Here is a 22,460-nt window from a genome sequence, read left to right on the forward strand (position 1 = left end):
GTGGCAATCCATGCCAGGATTTCCAACAGCAGGTGCCCCCTTTATTGGGGTGTATATTGAGGAGTGGGATGGAGGGGAGAGACTGGATGGAAAGAGGGTGATGTTTGGACGTATTGCTGCCCACCTCACTTAACCCGACTGTGGCGCCACTAAGTTAGACTGAGAATAAGCGTGAGAGTGAGTTTCCTAGGGGGCGGAGAGCTCTGAGTGAGAAGCGGTCTGCAGAAGCAGGTTTCCCAGTCTCTGGCTACCCGAGGAACCCCGGGACCCCCTTCTTCCCTGCAGCAGCACCTGTAAGTCAGTCGACCTATTTGTTAGCTCTAGGAGCCAAGTCGAGAAAGTGACCCTCGGAGCCCAGACTAAGCCAGGGCAGAGGAGAAGGTGCAGGGGGTGGGGGAGAGGGAGAAAAGAGAAGAGAGGGCGGCGGCAGCTCCGGCTGATCCCAGGACTGAAGGAGGGAAGCGGCGGCGGAGGTGGTGGTGGTGGCCTGGCCGTCGCGTGGTTCATTCAGCTAGCGCCAGCAATCGTGAGGGCGGAGGTAGGGGGAGATCAGGGAGCAGCCCATTCCGGGGGCAGGGAAAGCCGAGAAGGAGAGCGCTTAGGGGCTCTGAAGCACCGGGAAGCTCCGCTTCGCCTGTGCTTTTGTTGGTCGAGTTCCCGTGGCTCCCTAAGGAGCCCACTCCCCAGTTGCTGCCGCCGTAGCCCGAGGGGACACTTAGGACGCGAACTTCCTCTGGTACCCCACGTGCGCACCCAGCCTGGGGCTGGTCTCTCTTGTCCCTGTGGTCTCCGCGTTGCCAGCCCGCACCGCCTGCAGAGGGCAGAGGCAGGCAGCCTGGACGGAGGCGGAGGCAGTGTAGGGAGAGACAAGTACCCGGGACCTTCCTCAGGCACCCAAACAACTTACACAGCCCTTGCTCCGCTGCGCTTGCAGTATCCCGAGCCAGGAAGGGAGGCAAAGGAAGCGGGCAGGAGGTGAGAGGACCCCCACGGGGACGGGAAGGGAGGGAGAAAAAGGGCGAATCCTTGGAGAGGAAAAGTTTTCTTCCCTGCTTAGTCCTGGAGGACTTCAGCGAGTTGAGCTCAGAGCAAGGTTCTTGGGGTAACGCCCTGGCAGTGATTTCTAGCCCGCATCCTAGGATTAAGAGCCTTCGTTCGGGGGTCTGGGGACTTGGGTTTAAACTCTCCTTCTGATGCTTACTATCCGTGTGACCTTGGGCATCTTTAAACAAGGGGGTCGGTCTAGATGGCCCCCGAGGTCCCTACTATATCTGTGAGCCTTAGGGTCCTTCGCGTGGCAGGGACACACAGGTGGGCTTAATCTCACTTCCCAGTAACGTACAGTCAAAGTCAGGAAGGAGGCAGAGAGTGAGGTGAAGGAGCTTGTGCTCTTGCTGATGGGGGATGTGTGGGGTTGGGAGAGGTATTGGGAAAGCTGATGCTTCAGCTGGGAGGGAGTCCGAGCTCACTGCCAAAGAGAGCCAGGATCCTCTAGCTTCTCCCTTACTGCGAACAAGGTAAGGGAATATGCGCCAGGTGGGTTGATTCCTCCCATCTTGCATGATTTGCCTTGGGTTTTGATGTAGGTGTTGTGTCTACACAAACCCTCACCCACATCCAAGATCACCAAGTGAGTGGGGCGGGCGCTAAGTGGAGTGCTTCTCGTTCCCCTTCATCTTCAGCCCACATTTCCACCTTTCTTGCTCTGTTGGGCTCCGCCATCCCCTGGCCTCTCTGCCGGTCCTCAGCCTTCTCCCCTGGAGATAAAGAAGGCTATTAGCTAGCTATCTATGGTCAGGGAGCTGCCCGGGAGGCTGCCCGGAAACTTCAAGCAAAGTGGCTGGAACTCTAATTTGCTCTCAGTGGTCCCTTTGCCCGGGGTCTGAGAGGTGCCTTGATCGGGAGAGGAGGTAAAACCAAGAGAGATTGACACCAGGATATGAATTTTAGATTAATCCGTTTGGGTGCAGGGTGAGAGCGAAGGCATGCTTCTTGATTAAAGCAAATAAAAATCCTGCCTCTGGCCGAGTATTACACCTCAATCAACTCCACTGGGATTTGGGGTTGGCTCTGACGGAAGGGAGCTCAGGACTTCCACGCTCCTTGCATTTTCTCCGCCTGGCCTTTGACGTTTGCTCAAGGGTCAGAGGGGCATGGGGCTAAAGAAAGGTCTGCTAGAGTTGCGGGCTTTGATTTAGGTTTGTTGTAGTCAGCAATAACCACTCCATTTCCTTTGGCTCACTGTAGTCTGTAGGTACTTTGAGTGAAGACGAATCAGAGGGAGCTGTAGATGAGTTCGGGGATCCCAGCCAGGGCTTTCCCCTTTTCCTGCTTTTCCGAGAACCAAGAGGACCACGGTGGTGACAGCCGGGGTACTCTGGTGAGAACTTAGGTTCTATCATTTCTCCATTGCATGTTTCTTGCACATGGGCCCTCCCTTCTGCACCTCTGTCTTTAAGATGTTCTTTTAATAACAATGTTTAAATTCTGACAGTTTCAATTCAGACCTCCTAATTCTCCTTCTATCTCCAGCAGTGGCACATTGGGTGATGTTTATACAAGGAAAGCATCGGATGTGATTTAAAACTGTTAGCTTAATGTTTTACCCTACCTTTATTTCCCACCCCTCACCCTACCTCCCCAAACACAAAAGAAACACTAATCTCTGGCTTGCACTGCTAATGTATAGTACTCATGTGGATAGTGTGCATTTTAGGAAGTCTTTCCTCCTTCCTCTTTTAAAAAACCTCTCTCCCCCTCCTCTTTCCCTCTTCCATTTACTCCAAGGGCCCCTATTTCTCTAAGGCTATAAAGCTCTCTTGCTCAAATCTAATTTTATGATCAAGTGGCATGCTGTGAATAATAGATTTTGACATTGTTAGCAAAGCTTGGGTTGATTACATTATGATATGATCCCTATGGAACTGTTAAGTGCAAGACTGGATTAACTCTTCAATATCTGACTTTTTTTCAATAAGCAAAATGTTTAAAATATTTGGGTTATAGCATATATGGTTCAATTAATATGAATTGTCCTATCATTTATATTTTCTCATATCAATGTAGTCAAAGCACAACGGGGTTTTAGTTTCTGCTCTAACATGCAGGCATTGTTACCTGACTAAACAGAAGCATTCTTTCAGATGAAGGATTTTTCTGCTCTGTTTTTCATCTACTTATCAATATTTATAAATAATAACAGAGTATAAACTGGATATAAGGACTTTAACTTATTAATAATAGCTAGGAAGTTAATGGGGATATTCTATTGGGGCACTGGCATCATTGTGTGATGGAATGTACTGGACTCTGCATTTAGAAAGTATATTTTGGGGGTTTTGAACCTCTTATATGCCTACTAAACACATCAAGAAGTATATAGCAATTGTTTTTATTAAGATCTTTTTTTGTAGCTTAATAGAATAGCAATTGTAAAAGAAAAGATTGAAAACAACCTTCAGATTTTCTTTATCAAGGTCAAAGCTAAAATGACATTTAATTTCTTCTCCTTTTCAGTTTTCATGTTCTATTTGTAAAGGTTTTTTTTTTATCATTTGGGACTCTAGTTTAAATTTTTTTAATGGCATTTTTTTTGGGTGGATATGGGAATGCAAAGGAAAGAAACATAGCCAATATAAATGAAGTAAATGCTTTAGCAGAACTAGAGTCTTCTTCCTTTCAGGGTTCAGCACAGTGCCCTGCATATATTAGATGCTCAATAAATGGATTGTTTTAAGTCAGAGATTTGGCAATTTTGGCCTAGAGTTTGGGACCTTGGAGTCATTCTTGCCTTCTTACTTTCCCTCATTCTATATATCAAATCGATCAGCTAGTTTTGTTCATTTTAACCTCCACAATATTTCTTGAACCCTTCTCTCCACTCATACAGACATCTCCCTAGTTCATTACCTTGTCTAGATGAGTGCTATAGCCTCCTAATTAGCCTCCCTGACTCCCGTCTGTCCTTTCTCTGATCCATCCTCCACACCAGTGGTGTTAAACACAAATAGAAACTCCCCCACAGGGCACATATTGACTTAGAAAACTTTAAGTTAACATTATGTTGTATTATATTTTTATTTATTTTGTTAAACATTTTCTAATTATGTTTTATTCCAATTTGGGCAGTTCAAGTTGGATACCTTTGCTGCACACAATTTCACAAGCAATACATAAAAACATAGGTCTGACAGACACCAAAGGCTCCCTAGAACCTCTAGGGTCAAATACAAACCGCCTCTGTTTGGCAATCTGCCTCCAACCTGACCATCTTGCCTTATTCCCCTTTATGCAACCTCTTCCGCACAGCTACCCCAGTCTTCTTACTGTTCCTCATACAGGACATTTCATCTACTCTCTTTATCTCTTTGGATAGGCTGTCCTCTCTACCTAAAATACACTTCTTTCTTACCTCTGCTTCTTAGAATCCCTAGGTTCCTTCAAGGTTCAGCTCAAATGTCATCACATGAGGCCTTCTCTGACTATCCTCCCCACCCCCACCCCCAACTATTATTGTCTCCCCCTCAAAATTAAGTTATATATATTTTGTATATATTTATATCTTTACTTGTTGTCTCCTCTTATCCAATGCAAGTTCCTCAAGAGCAAGGAATGTTTCATTTTGTCTTTTCATCAACGGCACCTAGTGTAGTTCCTGGCACATAGTAGGTATCTAATAAGCAATTATTGATTAATTACTATATATACTTTTTATAAGTAAATGATATGGAATATAACAACTCACAGTTCTCTCTATATATACATATATGTGTGTTTGTGTATGTGTATGTATCTGTATGTATGTGTGTATGTATATACATATATACATACACACATGTGTGTATGTGTGTGTATATACATATACATACATATATATATATATATATATATATACACATATATATCTATATAAACTTTAGGGCTTGCAGAACACTTTCCACACAACAACTTAATGCAGTAGGTAGTGCCAATATTATGATGTTCATTTTATAGATAGGGAAACTGAGGTTCAAAGAGGTTGTGGCTTGCCTATGGTTATACAGCTACTAAATCTGATAATCTGATCTTCTGGTCTCCAATTTCAGGACTTCTTCTAGTGTACAACAATGCCTAAATATGGAAATTTTTAAAAAATCCATAATTTTGTCAATGAGAGTACTGTTCCCTCCCAATACAGACTTTGGAACCTTAACTGAAAGTTTCGTGAATTGCTGTGGACCCCCCCCACCTCAAAAAAAAAAGTTGTTGCTTTCAAACCACTCTTCTGATGATCAAGCATTTCTGAATTGAGTCTGGCTGGTCCCTGGACAGTAGGCAAGTCATTCATTGCTGCCCCCTACTTGAAGCCTTTCTTCCTTGGTAGGGCTTGCCAGCCAAAGTTTGTCTCCCACTGGCAAAGCTTTCAAGACCCCATGGTGAGGCATTTGAATAAAACTAGAATGGAAGAATTAAAGTAACACAAACTTTATTATGGCCCTAAGAGTTCATTTAGTTTACTTCCCTTCATTTTGCAGAGAAAGAAACTGAAGCCTCAGACCACAATCACAAAACTAATATGAGGAAGTATGGGGATTCAAAATCCATACCCCTTTGACAAAACTTAAAAAAAAAATGCAGGGCATCTGTAATGTCTGTTAGACAAATGAGAGTGGGACAAAGTTTAGGAGGAAATCACACATTCTTGTAATGCATTGTCCCTTCACGATAATTTTCCTCCTAATGCTGGTTTCTGAATAGGTTTTCTTGAAGAAGTACATCTTTTTCTGAGATATTAAAAGAGGGCAGGAAGAGTCGGAGGGTTGTACAGGGTGTGGGAGGTTGTTCCAGGCTTGTGTGCCAGTGTGGAAAGATGTGTGGAGGTGGAAATAAGAAAAGGGGGAACATATGGGGCCAGAATTAAGATGTGATTGAACTGAAAGGGAGATGAATAAATGACAATGAGTAAATGAATGACAGGATGTGAAGGGATCAAAGCAGAATAAAATGGAAAATTAAGGGTAATATGCTTGACCTCTGGAGAACTCTTCTCGCTTGGATGTGGTGCTGGAGAAGAAAAGTAGCTGAGATGTTATCAGTCTGCTAATGGGATATCTTATATTTGGTAGATCTCCTCATATTATATTATCAAAATAACACTCCAGCAGCATAAAGTATGGAGGGTGTTTGGTATAGTGAAAAGAACATTAGAATAGGAGCCAGCAAAGACCTTAGACTTAGTTCTAGCACTGCCACTAATTAGTAGGTCATTAATCTTTTTGGGTCTCAGTTTCCTAATCTATAAACAATGGTGGAGTATTTTATCCTAAGGCCCCTTCCAGCTCTGTTAGGTCTTTACTTGTGTGAATATGTATGTGTGTGTGTGTGTGTGTGATTTTATTCTGAAGGAAATTCATGGTGAGGCACTTTTTCTCAACAAGCTAATCAATCAGCCCCTTCTCTGCAACTTAATAGTTTTAGAAAGTTACCTAGAGCACTGAAAGGTTAACGCCTTGCCCATGGTCACACAACCAGTATTTTTATCAGAGATGGTGTTTAAACGGTCTTCCTGACTCCAAGGCCAGCTTTCTGTACGCTATACTGTACTGCCTCGTTTTCTTCTAAACCATCAATGATCAGAAGTTCGTGATGGTTTATATTAGGGAAATGCTTCAAATGTTTATGAGTTTTAAAAAAATTTTGTCTTTAATTAGTGAACTAGTTATTAAGCACCTACTATGCACCAGGCACTGTGCTAAGCCCTGGATATACAAAGACAAAAAACAGCTCTTGCTTTCAGGAAACTTATCATCTAATGGCGGGGGAGGGTGGGAAGGTAGGATATTTAAGTTGAAAGAACAGATAAACTAGTGTTAAAAACTGAATTTTTAAGGACTGAAATTATGTACCTCATATTATGTACCAAAGGTTCTTTACTTGTGGGAGTATCCATGAACTGGTTTAAAAAATGTTTTTATAAGTGTATTTCAATATAATCAGTTTCCTTTGTAATCCTATGTATTTGATTTCATTCATCCTGAGAAGATGTCCATAGACTTCACTGGACTGAGTCTAAAGGGACCCGTGACAGACAAAGTATACCTGCTACAGGCAAATAGACACCCAAACTTTTCTAAGTCTTAGCCCTCAAAACAATTATCAGATAAAACTACTTATAAGATAAAATGTATCTACTAGACCATTTAGGTATGGGGATGGGACACAAGATAATTTATTTCACTTGTCTGAAGATCAGTCAAAAACTGTGAATTGTAGGAGAAACATCATTAGAAATGTAATAAAGACTATATTCACAAAAGAATATTCTTACAGGTTGAAAGATATTATTTAGGATGAAGGATAATAAACTAAATTAAGCATAGTACAGAATTCAACTGAGTAAATATTAAGTGCTTTGTATGTTCTGCTTACTGTGGTAAGGTAAAAGACAAAAAATGACACATAGGTAGAGGAGAGATAAATCTGAAAATAAGTTAAGCATACATAGCTTCTCATAACCTCCAATGGCTCCTCAGTCTCCAAGAATAAGCCCATGAACTTAACCTGTTGAGATTACCTGTCTCTTCCAAGCCATTGAAATGGTGCTGTGCTTTTGAATGAAGTTTAGAAACATAACATATCTTAGCTTTTAATAGCATCTTTGTTTTTCTTGTGGTTCATTACCAGAGACATGTTAACAAAGTGTACCCTATTCCAGATGGTAGACATCTGTTTCTTCTTTCTAGCAGATCAGGAAAGGACTTCTTTTGGATAACCTGAGCCCTTGTTAAAAGTTTTCAACATTAAGGCAAAGTGTGTTTTAGGTGTAGTTGGAAATCTTTGCAGATTAAATTGTCACAACTTAATTTACTCTTCTAGAGATTTGAAGTTGTCAAGTTTCAATTTTAGGCTAGATTTTTATAATGTAAAATCAAAGGGCTGGAGTTATCAGGGCCCACAGTAGCCTGAGAAACCCTCAGGCCAGTTTGAAGAAGGTTCCTCACTAAATCCAGCAGCAAGTTTTGCTAAATTATAGCTTAAAGGAACTAATTAGGTTTTTGTTTCTGGTGTTTGTAGAGGGAGGGGGTAGTGGTGAGTTTTGTTCTATTTTTTCTTTCAGATTATCGTGACGAAAAATATTATATAAGAGATTTCAAATCAGAACATCATATTTAACAGCATGGCAATTAATGCAATTAAGTGAACACATGACAGAAAAGTAAAATTCATTAAAATTAATGCCAGTTGTACAAATTAACTGCATGGGCAAATGAAGGAAGAAGGTATTCCTTTTCAATGTTTTTCATGAGACATTTCATGAGGAAGCTGGGACTCTATTATACACATTACTTAAGGAAGGAAAGGAAGGAGGGAGAATAATGGGGCTGTCCCAGGCTCTGCCATTTACTAGATATATTAGCTGACACAAGTCTTTTCATTTCTGAAATGGGGGATAATGCTTACACTATTTCCCTCAAAAGGTTGCTATGAGGATAAGTGAGGTAAAGCATTTACATACTTTTTGGTATGCATTTTGTATTTATAAAGCATTATATTAATGCTAAAATAGCCATGGCACATTAATAAAAGTAATATACTTTGTTTTTTCTAAGAAGAAAAATCTCCTTTTGGAGGAGGTAGAAAAATTATGTGAAAATAGTAGCATTGGTGTGTTTGATACTAATAACCAGGAAAAAGAGAAAAATTATTATATGAGGTGTCCTAGAAGTCTTAGTGCAGTTTTAAGCTATTAAAGCTTAAGACCTTCTCCTGTACCACGGCCTTCTCCAGGACAAACACCTTGCCTTTGGTTGGGCTCCCATGCCTCCACCTTCTCTGAGGAGGTGATCCTTAAGACTTATAAGATACAACATGTCCATCTGCCATGAAGCTAAATCACAAGGGACGGCCTTGACTTGTCTAAGCTCATTCTGCCTTCAAAGACTTTTTCTCCAACTACTGACACTCAGCATGGATTCATTGCTCACCCCATATCAGAAAGCCCAGCCCCCCAGTTGCTAGTGTACAATCTCCATTTCCCTATTCTTATCTCAGGTCCTTTTCTCTCTGGTCCCGTCCACCTCAACCCTCTTCCTCTTCCCAATGTTCCACTTTAGATCTGTCCTCTCCATCCATTGTACCCTTTGGGATTCCTGTTCCAAAAGTAAGAAACCTTCTTTTATCTTAAATATCTTTCTTTCTCACTCTTTCCATCTTTTGGACTTCACTGAGACACCGCCCCTCCTCCATCCCATGACACTGCTTCTGTCACCACCTTTTCTAATACTGCCTACACTTTCTCTCCTGCCTCTAAATTCACTAGTCCTGTGGAAAGCATTAGAATTGCTCACCAACTGCTACTTCCAGACCTTCTCTTGACCACATTCACTAAGCAACATCATCTTTGAAATTCATGTTATCCAGATTTGTCACCCAATCCAGATTAGGTGGTTGTCACCTATAGACACCCCTTCCCAACCCATAGGCTATTTCTTCTTCCTTCTTCAAGTTCACTACCTAGCTCATTACCTTTCCCCCCTCCCTGTCTCTTCCTGCATACTAAAAGACTTCAACACATTGACACTCCCTCAAATACTCTAACTTCCCAGTTCCTCGGTCTACTCCATTCCAGTGACTTACTCTTCCACTTTACCTCAGGTTCCCATAGATGGTCAAATCCTTGCTCTTGATGTCAGCCACAAATGTTCCATGTTCATGAACTCTAAAATTCCTTTATCTGATCATAGTCTTCTATCATTCCATATTTACCCAAGTTTCATGACCCCCAATCCTATTCTTCATTATTACTGTGTCCTCCACCCTTCACCCCTCTGTTCTTTTCTCTTCTCCTTTCTTTCACCATCCCAATTCCATGCTATTTTCCGCCTTTGATTCCCTTGCACCTTTGTCCTATAGCATATCACACCTTTGCAAACCCTGGATTGCCCCACCATCCACTTCCACTCCTATTCACATGCTGCCGAACAGAGCTAGAGGAAATTGCGAAACTGTTCTGACTGGTACCAACACAAATTTCTGTTATCTAATATCAAGTGGGTCCACACAGAAGCAAGACAATCATTCTATTCCTCCTGAATGGATTTGCTATCCCACTCTCCATACCTGCTCTTTCAAGCCTTCCATGACCTCCTTTGCCTTTATTCTCTCAGCTTAGGATTTTGCCTCATATTCATTGAAAACAATTGAGACTATTCATGTCACGCAGACATCTCTCTTTGTTCTTTCCTCCTTTATGCTAGTCTCAGATGAAGAAATGGCTCTTCTCTTCACCAAGGCCAGCTCCTCTATATGTGCCCTTGATTCCTTTCTCTCCTGATATATCCTGCAGATTGGCCTCAGTATTATCTCCACTCTCTCTTTTATTTTCAGTCTCTCCCTTTCTACTGGCTCTTTCTCTGATGCCTACAAATATGTCCTTATCTTCCTTCATTCTTATAGATATCAAGGTACCTAGGAGGCATAGTGGATAGAAGGAAGACCTAAGTTCAAATCTGACCCAGACACTTACTAGCTGTGTTTATCTGGGCAAGATATTTAAATCTCTTCATGCCTCAGTTTCTTCAACTGTGAAATGGGGATGATAACAGCACCTACTTCACGGGGTTGTTGTGAGGATCAAATGGGGTAGTATCTGTGAAGTGCTTAGCACAGTCCATGGCTCATAGCAGCTGCTATATAAATGTATATTCTCTTCCCCTTTCCTCCTTTAAAAAACACACTTGATCCAATTAGCCCTGATAGCTCTGGTCCTATATTTGTCTTCCCCATCATATCTAAAGGACTTGAAAATGCAGCTTCTGCTTCTCCTCTGACTCTTCTAAACCTTCTGCCAAATTTAACGGCCTTTTTAAATGATCATTCTCTTGGACTTCTCATATAGCATTTGATACTGTCAATAATCCACTCTTTTCCTTTGGAAATTCTCTTCATTCTAGGATGTGTGATACCATCCTCCTCTGGTTCTCTTCTTATTAGTCCTTCCACTCCTCAGTCTTTTCGGGTGCTGCGTCTATGTCATACCCATTAATGTGGAGTATCCTGGGCTAGGCTTCTGTTTCTCTTCACTTTATACTATAGTACTTGGTAATATTATCAGATCCCATGAGTTCAGTTACCATCTCTATAAAGATGGTTCCCAGATCACTATCTAACCCTAGCCTGTCTGCTGAACTATAGTCATAAATCTCCAACTATCTCTTGTACTTCTCAGACTGGATGTCCTGTAGGCGTCTCAAACTCAACATAGCTAAAACAGAACTCATTATCTCTCCCACTCAACATGCCTCCCCCTCCAGACTTTCCTATTTTCCATATAGGGCACCTCCATCCTCCCAGTCACCCAGGCTCACAACCTCAATATCATCTGCAACTACTGAATCTCCCTCATCCCACATATTGAATCCACTGCTGAATCTTGTTGCTTTCTCCCTCCGGAACATCCCCTTTCACTCTACTCATACAGCCACAGCTCTGTTTAGGTCTTCATATCTTCTTGCATGGACTACTATTTAGTGAATGAATGATGAAATCTGACTAGAAGTGATAAATAAGTTATGAGAGCGTCTTGCTGAGGGTGAGAGCATAGAGAGGGAAAAAAAGAGAGCCAAAACCCAACACCTAGATTAAGGATCAAGAAGAGGATGAGGAGTCTGAGTGAAAAATTAGTTGGAAGATTTTATATCTTTGTTGACAAGGGAGGAGAAAATATTTGGAAGCAGGGGAGCGGGCAAATGTTAGTAGCCTCAAATGCTTCAAAGAAGTCAAAGAGGATGAAGACTGAATATGAGTCCACTTAATCTGGTGATTATGAAATCATCCCTGACCTCTGAGAGCAAGTAAGTAAAGTGATCGTAATAAAAGCCAAATTGCAAGGGAGAAGGACTGAGTAAGTGGTAAGAAAAGGATAGTATCAGGTAGAGACATTTTAAAAAATTGATTTCATCCTTTTCATTATGAAGTATTTACTTTTTTTTTTCCCTCCTACCTTTCCTCTAACTGGGAAAAAAAAGAAAACCTTTTTAACAAAAGCATAGTCAAGCAAAACAAATTCTAATATTGGCCATGTTCAGAAATGCACATCTCATTTTGCATATTAGTCCATCACCCTGTAGTCCTCTGGAACCATGAATCAATGATTGCATTGATTAGAGTTGTGGATAACATAAGTTCCCTATAAAAAGGAAGAAAAGGATATGATGGTAGCTAGGGGGGAATAGAAGGGTCAGCAGAATACTTTTTAGGATTGTGAAAATCTATGCTTGTTTATAGACATATGGGAAGGGGCCAGTGGAGAAGACAATATTGAAGATCACAGGATTTAAATTTGAAATTAATGGGAGAAAAGAAATGACTGCCAAAGCAAAGACATGGAAGAGGAAGGAGAGAAAAGGATCAAATAGCATAGGTGGAAGGCTTAGCCTTAGTGAAGTATAGGGATACTTCTTTGAGATATAGCTAGGAAGGAAGAGAGGGTGGGTGGTGATACTACATGGAGTGGAGGTAAAAAGCTGAGACCTCCCTCTGAATGGATATCATTTCCTCTACCTTATGAATCTGTTTCACTTTGATGCTCATAGATAAATCTGCCTGACCTATCAGTATTAAAATGTATGGCTTTTAAATTTGTTTCACCACCATGTCCGAAGCCCCCTTGGTGCTTAGCTGGGCTGCGTCCTGTGGTTTTCCTTCCCTTACACCAATTGCTTTAGTTAATGATTGTGGATTTGGGGTGGAAAGTGAGGCAAATATTTCCCAAACATTTAAAATGCTGGAAATCTTAAAATGTTCCTCTTCTGGAGCTTGTTCTAGCAATTTATGGAATTGTGTGATGTAGAAGAGATTAAAGCACCATCTAAGAATTCAGAATTAGTTTGGCTGTTGCTCTGACTAGTCATGGTGGCTCACTGCTGTCTGAGTTTAAATATTTTCTTCTTTGATTCCCATCATAATCAAGCTTTTGGTGTAGAATCCTGCTGTCTACTGACCCCACGCCTACTGATATAGACAGTTCCCTCATTTTCTTCCTTATCATTGCTTTTCATAGTTCAAGATAAAAGATCCCATCAATTCATAAAAAAATTCTACAGCTTTGCTAAAAAATATGTCTCTGACTGTCCCTTTGATTAATTTCATCTGTTCCCCAGCATATGCTTTTGAAGACATAGATCTATGATATGTTAGCACTTTCAACTTTTAAAATAGCATACTTAGTGCATGTAGTCTTACCAGATGCACATACTTATTTAAAGGTATTGATGATGGAGAGTAGGGAAAGAGAAGGGAACAAGCATTTATTATGTGCCTACTATGTTCCAGGCACTATGCTTAGCACTTTACAAATATTTCATTTGATATTCACAACAATCTTGTCAGGTAGGTGCTATTGTTATCCCCATTTTACAAGTGAGGAAACTGAGGCAGACAGTAGTTAAGTGAATTGTATAGGGAAACAGCTATTAAGATGTCTGAAGCTGAATTTGAACTCAGTGGTCCTGACTTCAGACCCAGTGCTCTATCCACTGTTCCACCTAGCTGCTGAAAGAAAGAAAAAAGGAAGGAAGGAAGGAAGGAAGGAAGGAAGGAAGGAAGGAAGGAAGGAAGGAAGGAAGGAAGGAAGGAAGGAAGGAAGGAAGGAAGGAAGGAAGGAAGGAAGGAAAGAAAGGAGGGAAATAAAAAAGGAGGGAGGGAGGAAGAAAAGGGAAGAGGGAGGGAGGGAAAGTAACTAGGGTAAAGTATGTTGGCAATGACAAATCATTTCAGCTTTTGTATGTGGGCCCAGTTATTACTTTTTACTTAAGGTATGGTCTACAGTTGAAATTGTTGGATTATGAGATAATACCAATAATAGCACTTTTTTCAATAAATTTTTAAACAAATTTTATACAAGTTTTAACTCTGAATTAGGAAACTCCTTTAACAAGTGCGGCTTAGCAAATGCCCTGAACTTTAGGATCTTAAAGAGTTTTCTGGGAGCAATGGGGGAGTTTAGTGAATTGCTCAGGGCTGTGTAGCCAATATTTGTCAGAGGTAGGACTTGAGCCCTCGCCTTCCTGAGCTTGCTGCCCATGACACTATGATGCCTCCAATTATTTACCTTTTACAAAGGATTTTCCTCACCCAACTCTATAAGGTAAGCCATGAAAATATTAGCAACATCTCTGTTTTATAGATGCTTAGACTAAGATTAACCAACTTGTCCAAACTGACTATCCTTTGTTCTCCCACAATTATCTTTCTTCCAAACCTTAATAGTTTCAGAAAGCAAAGAGTCTGTCCATGAAGACTCTAAACTCCAGACAGGAATTTTGAGCTTTAAGCCATGGTTTTATATATGGCTTTTCCCTACTATCATTGATCCTATAGCTAGTGGCTAAGTTGTAGTGAAATCCATCCTTACCATACTTTGTACAAAGATATCATTTCAGGGGTATGAACCAAGTCGCAAGAAGTTGCACATGGACTTAAACTTTTACTCACAAGTCCAAGATATTGCTACTGACACAATGAAAATGTTCTCTAACAACCACTACTTTAACTAATGATTGCTTCCTTCAGTGAGGACTTGGCACAGGCTTAAAGAAAAAGAATTAAGTACAAGAACGATTTATCATTTCACTAGGGGCAGCAAAGACTGTTGTTCCCAAAACACAGTGTGGAACTGTAGGTTGTGCAGGCACCAGACTAACCAAATTCAGAGAGGTTCACTATAGGGCTGTAGGGTGATGAAGGGGAGGGAAAGGGAAAAAAAATGAATAAGGCTTTATATAATAGCTGCTTTGTGCCGAGTGCTTTTACAAATATTATTGTCTCATTTGATCCTCACAACATCTTCAAGGTAGGTGCTGCTATTCTACAGTTGAAGAAACTAAGGTAAAGAGAGTTAAGTGACTTACCCAGGGTCACACAGTTAATAATTTGTCTGATGCCTGATTTGAACTGGGGTCTTCCTGACTCCCAGGTCTATCACTCTATTCACTGTGTTATCTCACTGCTTCTAAAATTTTTCTACCATAGCAACTCTCAAACACTGTCTACTAAGTCTTAGAGGAATTTTCACTTGTGCTGGTAGTTGTAATACCTACACAATGATTGAATGATAGGCTCTTGAAGTATTTTGAGGTATATCCCCTAAGAAAGGTAGCAGTCACTACTTAAAAACAGCCTGCTAGATTGCCTATGCTGTAATTTGCTGATCATTACCTAACTTTAGGCCAATGTTGGTTCTTTATTCACCAAGAGCCATACCAACTTCTTCCAGTAAGATAGGAAGAAGGTCAAGGGGCAGGTAGGTGGCACAGTGGATAAAGCACCACCCTGAAGTCAGGAGGACCTGAGTTCAGATCCGGCCTCAGACCAAATACTTGACACTAGCTGTATTACCCTGGGCAAGTCACTTAACCCCAATTGCCTAAAAACAAAAAAACAAACAAAACAAAAAAAAAATAGTAAGGTCAGAGGGGCTTTACTAATAGTATGTTGTAGCCATGTTATTACTCAAATCCTATTTTCATAAAAATTGAGGGAATGGTAGAATAAATGTTCTAGTAGCAAAGACTTTTTTGCTGGCCTTCTGGTTTATCCTGAAATTCCCTACCTGAGCTACTATTTCTTAAATTGTCTTTGGTTCTTAAAAGATGATAAAGAGTAAAACAGTCTCATTTGGCATCTGTGGGAGGATCATGCACGTTAATGAAGCTACAGATCCTGCCCTTAAATTATAACAACTGCACTTTAGGCTGAAATCAGAAACATTGATTTAGAAGAATCCTTAGAGTAACATGGTGTGCAAACTCCTTAAAAAGAAAGGGGTATTCTTTCCTTTTCATGCCAAGGACAGCCAATTTTGCTAACATTTAGTCAATCCAAGCACAAGATAGCAAGAAAATTCCTTGTCTCTCAGGCCTGCCTCTGCCACTCCTTCCTCTAACTCATTTAGTTTTCAGATGCCTCATAGAGAAGACGCTCCTCTACCTTCTTTTTTATGATTTAAATTGTTAAATGTAGCTTGATAATGTAGGCTATTATGATGATGACAATTATAGAATCACAGAATGTGAAAGCTGGAAAGGAACTCAGAAGTCATCTTGTCCAACCTGTTTATCTTAAAGAGGAAGAAACTCAGGTTAAATGACTTCCGATGATTAGTGGCAGAAAGACTAAAACGTTATTTCCCTTGACTCCTAGGCTAACCTTAGCGAAGGTTATAATATGTTGCACTGATATGTTGCCTGAAAGAGTCTGGCCCTATTCATATAGCAGGTCCTATATATACCAGCATGCTTTTTACTGGCATGAATTTTCTAACACACATACACACATACACGCACTTATACTTGCACAGTATGTATTTAAATTTTTTTTATACATGGAACATCTTAAAACTCCATCTCAATAATGCAGAACAGAAGGTGAGTTAAGAAGATATAGTAGAAATATATTCAAACAGACTTTAATCAAATCTACAGATTTCGCTCTTTCTATGGTTAGCTCATTGCATAGAAACCTTCCATATTAGCTTTTTTTCCCCTGGCTTTCTTTAAAAAAAAAATGTTTCTAGCTCTATCCATTATGAAGATTCAGCTTTCTCAGGGTTAATGAGGGATGTTAAACTGCTCTTCAATTATGTACTTGTTCTGCATTCACAGTTGCCCTGCAATTGAGCCTCGGCCCTAGCTAAAAGAATACGCTGATTTTCTCCACACAGTGGACCATGCAGGTGTAGAGGTTTCCTTTGGGATTTGTCTCTCTGATTTTAAAGGCTTATGCAGACAGAAACAAGTGCAAACCTGTTGTTGCATTAGGGGTGCCATTTGAAAGCATGTCAACTAGAAAAGCAGCAGGCATCTCTTTGTAATTTGCCATGCCAAAAAAAAATAATCTCTTCTCTGGCAAAATCCAGATAGAAGAAGAGAGGGAGGAGGAGGAGGAATGCGAAAATAAGGACTGAGGAAAAAATACCAAAATGAAATTTAATTCCCACCCTTCCTTCAAGGTTCATTCAAATGCTACTTCCTCCAAGAGGTCTTCCCTGCCAACTCTTTTATTCCCTTCTCTGCAGAGAACTTGTAACTTCTTTATGTTTGGTTTCAACTACAATAAAAATGGCAACATGGTTGTGGGTCACAAAATCCCACTCTCCATACCTGTTCTTTCAAACCTTCCATGAACTCCCCTACTCTTATTCTCTCAGCTTAGGACTTTGCCTCATATTCATTAAAAAAAAAATGAGGCTATTCACATCACTCAGGCGTCTCCCTTCATTCTTTCCTCTTTTATGCGAGTCTCAGATGAAGAAAGGAAGGAAGGAAAAGAAAGATAGAAAGTCAGTCTGACTTGACACTCACTAGCTGTGTGACCCTGGGCAAGTCACTTAGCCCTGTTTGCCTCAGTTTCCTCATCTGTAAAATGAGCTGAAGAAGGAAATGGCAAACTACTCCAGTATCTTTGCCAAGAAAACCCCAAATGGGGTCATGGAAAGTTGGACATGATGGAACAACAACAACAAATGTACCCGCACTGTACTAAGCACTATGGATACAAATGTGAAAAAGAGAAATGGATCTTATAATCTAATGGAGGAAGATAACATGCAAAAGTGTTGGGGGATATGCTGGGCAGGAGCAAGGTGGAGAAATTAAAGTCATCTAAAATGAGTATAGGTAGGTAAGAAATGAGGAGATATCTGTCCTATGTTTGCCTCCTTAAATGGACTGCCACTTCTTAAGTACAAGAGCTGAGTTTGTAATGTTTTCTTAGGTAAAGCAATTAATTCCCTTCTGCCCACAATATCTTTTACACTGGTGAATGGTTGCCCTTTTATCTGGCCATTCATCTCTTACCTCCTTTGACCTTTTGTAGATTTAGTCTTTATGTTGAAACCTATATTGAATCCCAGCTTCTTTCCTCCATTTCTTGTTGTGTTCTAGAGGATAAATTGGACACATTTCATCAAAATCAGTCTACTGACATGACATTGGTGACATGAGGCAACTAAGTCGTTCCAATTCATTGTTTAATGACTCAGAGGTATGTTGTGCTTTCTGTTTTACACACTGATTTCACAGCTCAACCCTGTGAAGTAATGATTCTCCTCTTAAAATGATCTTTGGGACACCTTTAGATCAGCTTAAGAAAGTATTGCCACCTATCTGTTAAAAAGCCATGAATAATAAGTAGTTTGCTTTCTCTCCTGAGTTTTAAAATCACTAGAGTAAAAGAAAAATCCTTTTACATTTCTTTTTCTTTTCTGATCTGTTCTTTTCCCCTCCAAATCAACAAATATTGATTAGTCACCCGATATATACAAGACATTTTGATTAATTTTTTTTAATTAATGAGAATTTATTTTTCCTTTTTCCCACTTGAGTTAGTGGGGTGGGTGGGAAAGGAAACTCTTTTTAAAAAATGTGTATAGTCAAGCAAAAAAAAAATCCGTATTGGCTGTGTCCAAAAATATGTGTCTCATTCTGTCCATTTAGTCCATCATTTCTGTCAGGAAATGGGTTACATTCTTCATCATCAGTCTTATTGATCATTGCATTTATCACAGTTCTTAAGCCTTTCAAAAATTATTATTTTTCCCATATTGTTATTGTATACATTGTTATCTTGATTCTTCTTACTTCACTTTGTTCATATATGTCTTCATGATTTCTCTAACAGTTGTCCCTTTTTATTATTTCTTAGGGCACACTAGTAATGTATTACATTAATTTACCATAATTTTTGCAATACTTCCTCACTTGATGGACACCTCCTTAATTTCCAGCTTTTTGACATTACAACAAGAATTACTATAAATATTTTTGTACATGTAGGACCGTTTCTGTTTTCTTTGATCTTTATCATATAGGCTCAATAGTGGTATCAAAGGTTATGCACAGTTGAGTAGTTTTGGAGCTGTTGGGGTGGACCTGATACTAATAGAGTCCATTAGGTCAGACTAAATCTTGGGACCAAATGAGATACTCTTAGATACATTTAACAAAAGATATTGACTTAGTGTAGTACAATGCTTAGCACATAGTAGGTGCTTACTAAATGCTCAACAAGCCTGTGTGTGTGTGTGTGTGTGTGTGTGTGTGTGTGTGTGTGTGTGTGTGTGTGTAGCTCAATAAGGATATAGTAGCACTTAGTTCCAGCTTTGGAAGATGCAGCCTTCTTTGACTTTTTACAAAAAGTCTGATCTTTGGGCAGGATCTCCACACAGATGGGACTTTCTGTGCACTTAGGTGGTCAGAAAGTTGATGCAAGGTAGCCAAGAGTCAATCAGGTCCCAGAGAGAGCTTTGTGTCCTTTTAGGGAAAACTAATTGGGGGAGAATTTGAGGGGGAAGATGAGGAAAAGGCTCAACCCATATGGTGGGGAAAATTCTGGTAAATATTAGTCCTATTACATGGGCACAGGTCTGAATTGATTTCTAGAATAGTTAGACCAATGTACAGGTTCCTCAATTGTGCATTAATGTTCCTGTTTTCCTGTCAGGCCTCCAACATTTGTCATTTTCATATTTTGTCAGCTTTACCAATTTGATGGATGTGAGGTGGGACTTCAGTTGCTTTGATTGGCATTTCTTTAATTATTAGTGATTTGAAGCATTTTTTCATAGGGCTATAGACAGGTTAAGTTTCTCCCCTTAAAAACTATTCATATCCTTTGACCATCTATCAGTTGGAAAATGGCTCTTATTCTTAAAAATTCAAATCAGTTCCCTATGTATATAGTGAATAAGACCCTTATTCAAGAAACATGCTGCAAAGATTTTTCTCCCCGGTTATATCTCCCTTCTAATTAAAGCTGCCTTGGGTTTGTTTATACAAAAAAAAAAGCCTTTTAAATTTCATATAATCAAAATTACCTATTTTACCTTCTGTGATCCTCTCTATCCTTTGCTTGGTCATGAACCCTTCCCTTACTTATAGATCTGAAAGGTAATTTCTTTCTTTTGAAAAGAATTTTGCTAGATTTTGAAACTATAAAGATGAAAAATGGCACAATCCTTACTCTTAATGAAATTTACGTGCTAGAGGGAAGATAAGATTGTATGCAAATAATAATCCAAGTTAGCATCAAAGCGAATAGAAATCAGAGTAATGTAAGAGATTCTCCTAAGGAAGAATCACTTTAATCTGGGGGTTGCAGAGATGGGAGGAAGTATATCCAGGGAAGGTTTCATGGAGGATGTGGCATGTACTTTGAAATAAAAGGATTTTAATAAGCAATAATGTTGGAGGAGCCTCTTCTGGTCATGTAGACACTATGTCCAAATTTACAAGGATAGAAAAAAGGATAAAATTGATGGGGGGGCGGCATCAAAAGTAGTCCAGTTTGGCTAAAATGTAAAGTATATGAAAAAAGTGTGAGATAAGTCTGGAAAGGGAGCTTAGCACCACATTGCAGAAAGCCTTAATGCCAAACTAAGGGTTTTCATTTTATTCAATAGGCAATCAGGAGCCATGAAAGGTTTTCTATTATGTGTACAATGAGATGAGATCTATACATTAAGAAAATTACCCAGGCCGCATTATGAAAGATGGATTGGAAAAAAGATAAACTGAAGGAAAGAAGATCACTTAGGTGCCTATTACAATTGTCCAAATAAGAGGTATCGAAGGCCTAAACTATGATGGTGACAATATGAATAAAGAGGAGGGGAAAGATGAGAAGGAAACCATGAAGGTAGACTCAATAGTATTTGGAAACTGGATGAATGGATAAGGTACAGGGTAGAGTCTGGGTGACAGAGAAGATGACGGTGCTAGTAAGAGAAGTCAAAAAGTTGATTAGGAGGGCCAGATCTCAAGGCAAGATGATGTTTCAGTCATGTTGAATTCTAAAAATTGTTAGGATATACCCAGGCAGAAATAATCTATGGCCAATCTCTATTTTTTTTTTTTTTTTGCTACTGGGATCTTTGAAACCAACAGAAAATGTTTGTGGTAACTTCTCTACCCCAAGAGTATATAATTTCAAAAGCATCACAAGTTGTCCTTTTTTCCTAAAATATCTTCCCTACTTCTTTACTAATGCCTGAAATTCTGCCTAGAACAAGGATTCTTAGCCTGGGATTTGGTTCCTTTTAGAGACCATAAATAGTTTTCAGAGGATCTATGGGTGGAAAAAAATTACACCTTTATTCAAATATAATTGGTTTCCTTTGTAATTTGTATTTTATTTTATATATTTAAAACATAATTGTGAGGAGTCTACAGGCTTCATCACATTGTCAAAGAGGATCTCTGACACACACAAAAAAAGTCAAGAACTCTTGACCTACAAATAGGTCAATTCAATCCGTTGTCTTAAGGCATTTATTTCTGAAAAAATGTAGATCCCCTTGGGACATTTAGTACTTTAGGTTGTCATCAATCTTTTACAATTTTTAGAATCAAAGATGAAGAAACCTTGAAAATGATTTAGATGAAACCTCATTTCATTTTTTTCTATTACCATAGTTTGTTTCAACAAATCATCTAGAATTGATACATACTCAGAACTGAATCCTGCATAATATACAATCATCTCCACTCCACCAAAATTTAAACAAAATGGCATGTGAGAATTATTATGATTGTTAAGTTTAATCACACGTTTTAGTAGAATAAAGAACAAGTACATATTTTTATGAGTTAGTACCGATGTTGTATATTGTTTTTGGCTGGAATTTTCCTCCTTTTTTAGAAGTTGTCTTCATTTATAATAATCAAGCAATGTCCAGCAGTCTTTTGGATTTGTTTTTTTGGACTTTGCATCATTTCAATAGGTATTTGTCCTGTTCATTATTACTTAAAGCAGAGAGGTTTATTATTAGGATGACCAGAGGGTGATGAATTTTTCAATGATCATATATACTAAGTTGGGAGAAGGGTTGCAATCTGTGTGGGGAGGTACTCTCTCATGGAATTGAAAATATAGATTCTTCAAGGATTGAAGTACTAAAAAAAAGAAAACTGGTTGGACTAAGGACAACATATTCCCATAACTATTGATGAAAACTCTTTACTTTGGACCCTTGGCTGTTCTAGTAATGTTAAATTTTTTTTAATATAGTGAATTCAAAATACAGCATAATATAAAATGTGTTATTCCCCAACCAACAGAATTTCTTATTGCTCTTTAATAAGAGTATTGACTAATCTGAAGTTAGTTAATTCAAAACCAATGAGTTGTTATTGTTTTTTTTTCCTTTCTGGTCCCGTGGAATTAGAATTAATGAAGTATTACTGTACAGTTAAATTATTTGTGTAGTGGTGGAGTCCAGAAGTCCCAGAACTTCATTTCTCTGCATTTTTCCAGCCTTCCCACATAGCCACCACTGACAACCACTTTTAAATGAGCAATTCTCGCCCACCCCCTTAAGCTGGGAGGCAAAGATTTAGCATCCTAAGAATTCTTAAATTGTACAACTTTTTGGCTGAAATGAAATGGCATCTGATATGAAAAATTGAAGCAAATACTACTTAAGC

The 22,460-nt window shown here is 39.4% G+C and overlaps 1 protein-coding gene across 3 annotated transcripts in view; it reads left to right on the forward strand.

The window, feature by feature from the left end:
- Positions 1-201: 201 nt before the first annotated feature.
- The window catches only part of KCNG2 (potassium voltage-gated channel modifier subfamily G member 2), a 173,901-nt gene continuing 151,642 nt past the window's right edge, over positions 202-22,460 (forward strand). For 2 of the 3 annotated variants that reach the window (XM_078153556.1, XM_020986906.2), the window contains exon 1: positions 202-293. The gene's annotated coding sequence lies outside the window, so the exon portion shown is untranslated. Of the gene's footprint in view, positions 294-742; positions 976-22,460 lie in introns of those variants that run through there. The other variant, XM_020986905.2, reaches the window with a different exon arrangement.

Source organism: Phascolarctos cinereus, unplaced genomic scaffold, assembly GCF_003287225.1.
Source record: "Phascolarctos cinereus isolate Bilbo 61053 unplaced genomic scaffold, phaCin_HiC Scaffold_4;HRSCAF=312, whole genome shotgun sequence".
NCBI classification, from domain to species: Eukaryota; Metazoa; Chordata; class Mammalia; order Diprotodontia; family Phascolarctidae; genus Phascolarctos; species Phascolarctos cinereus.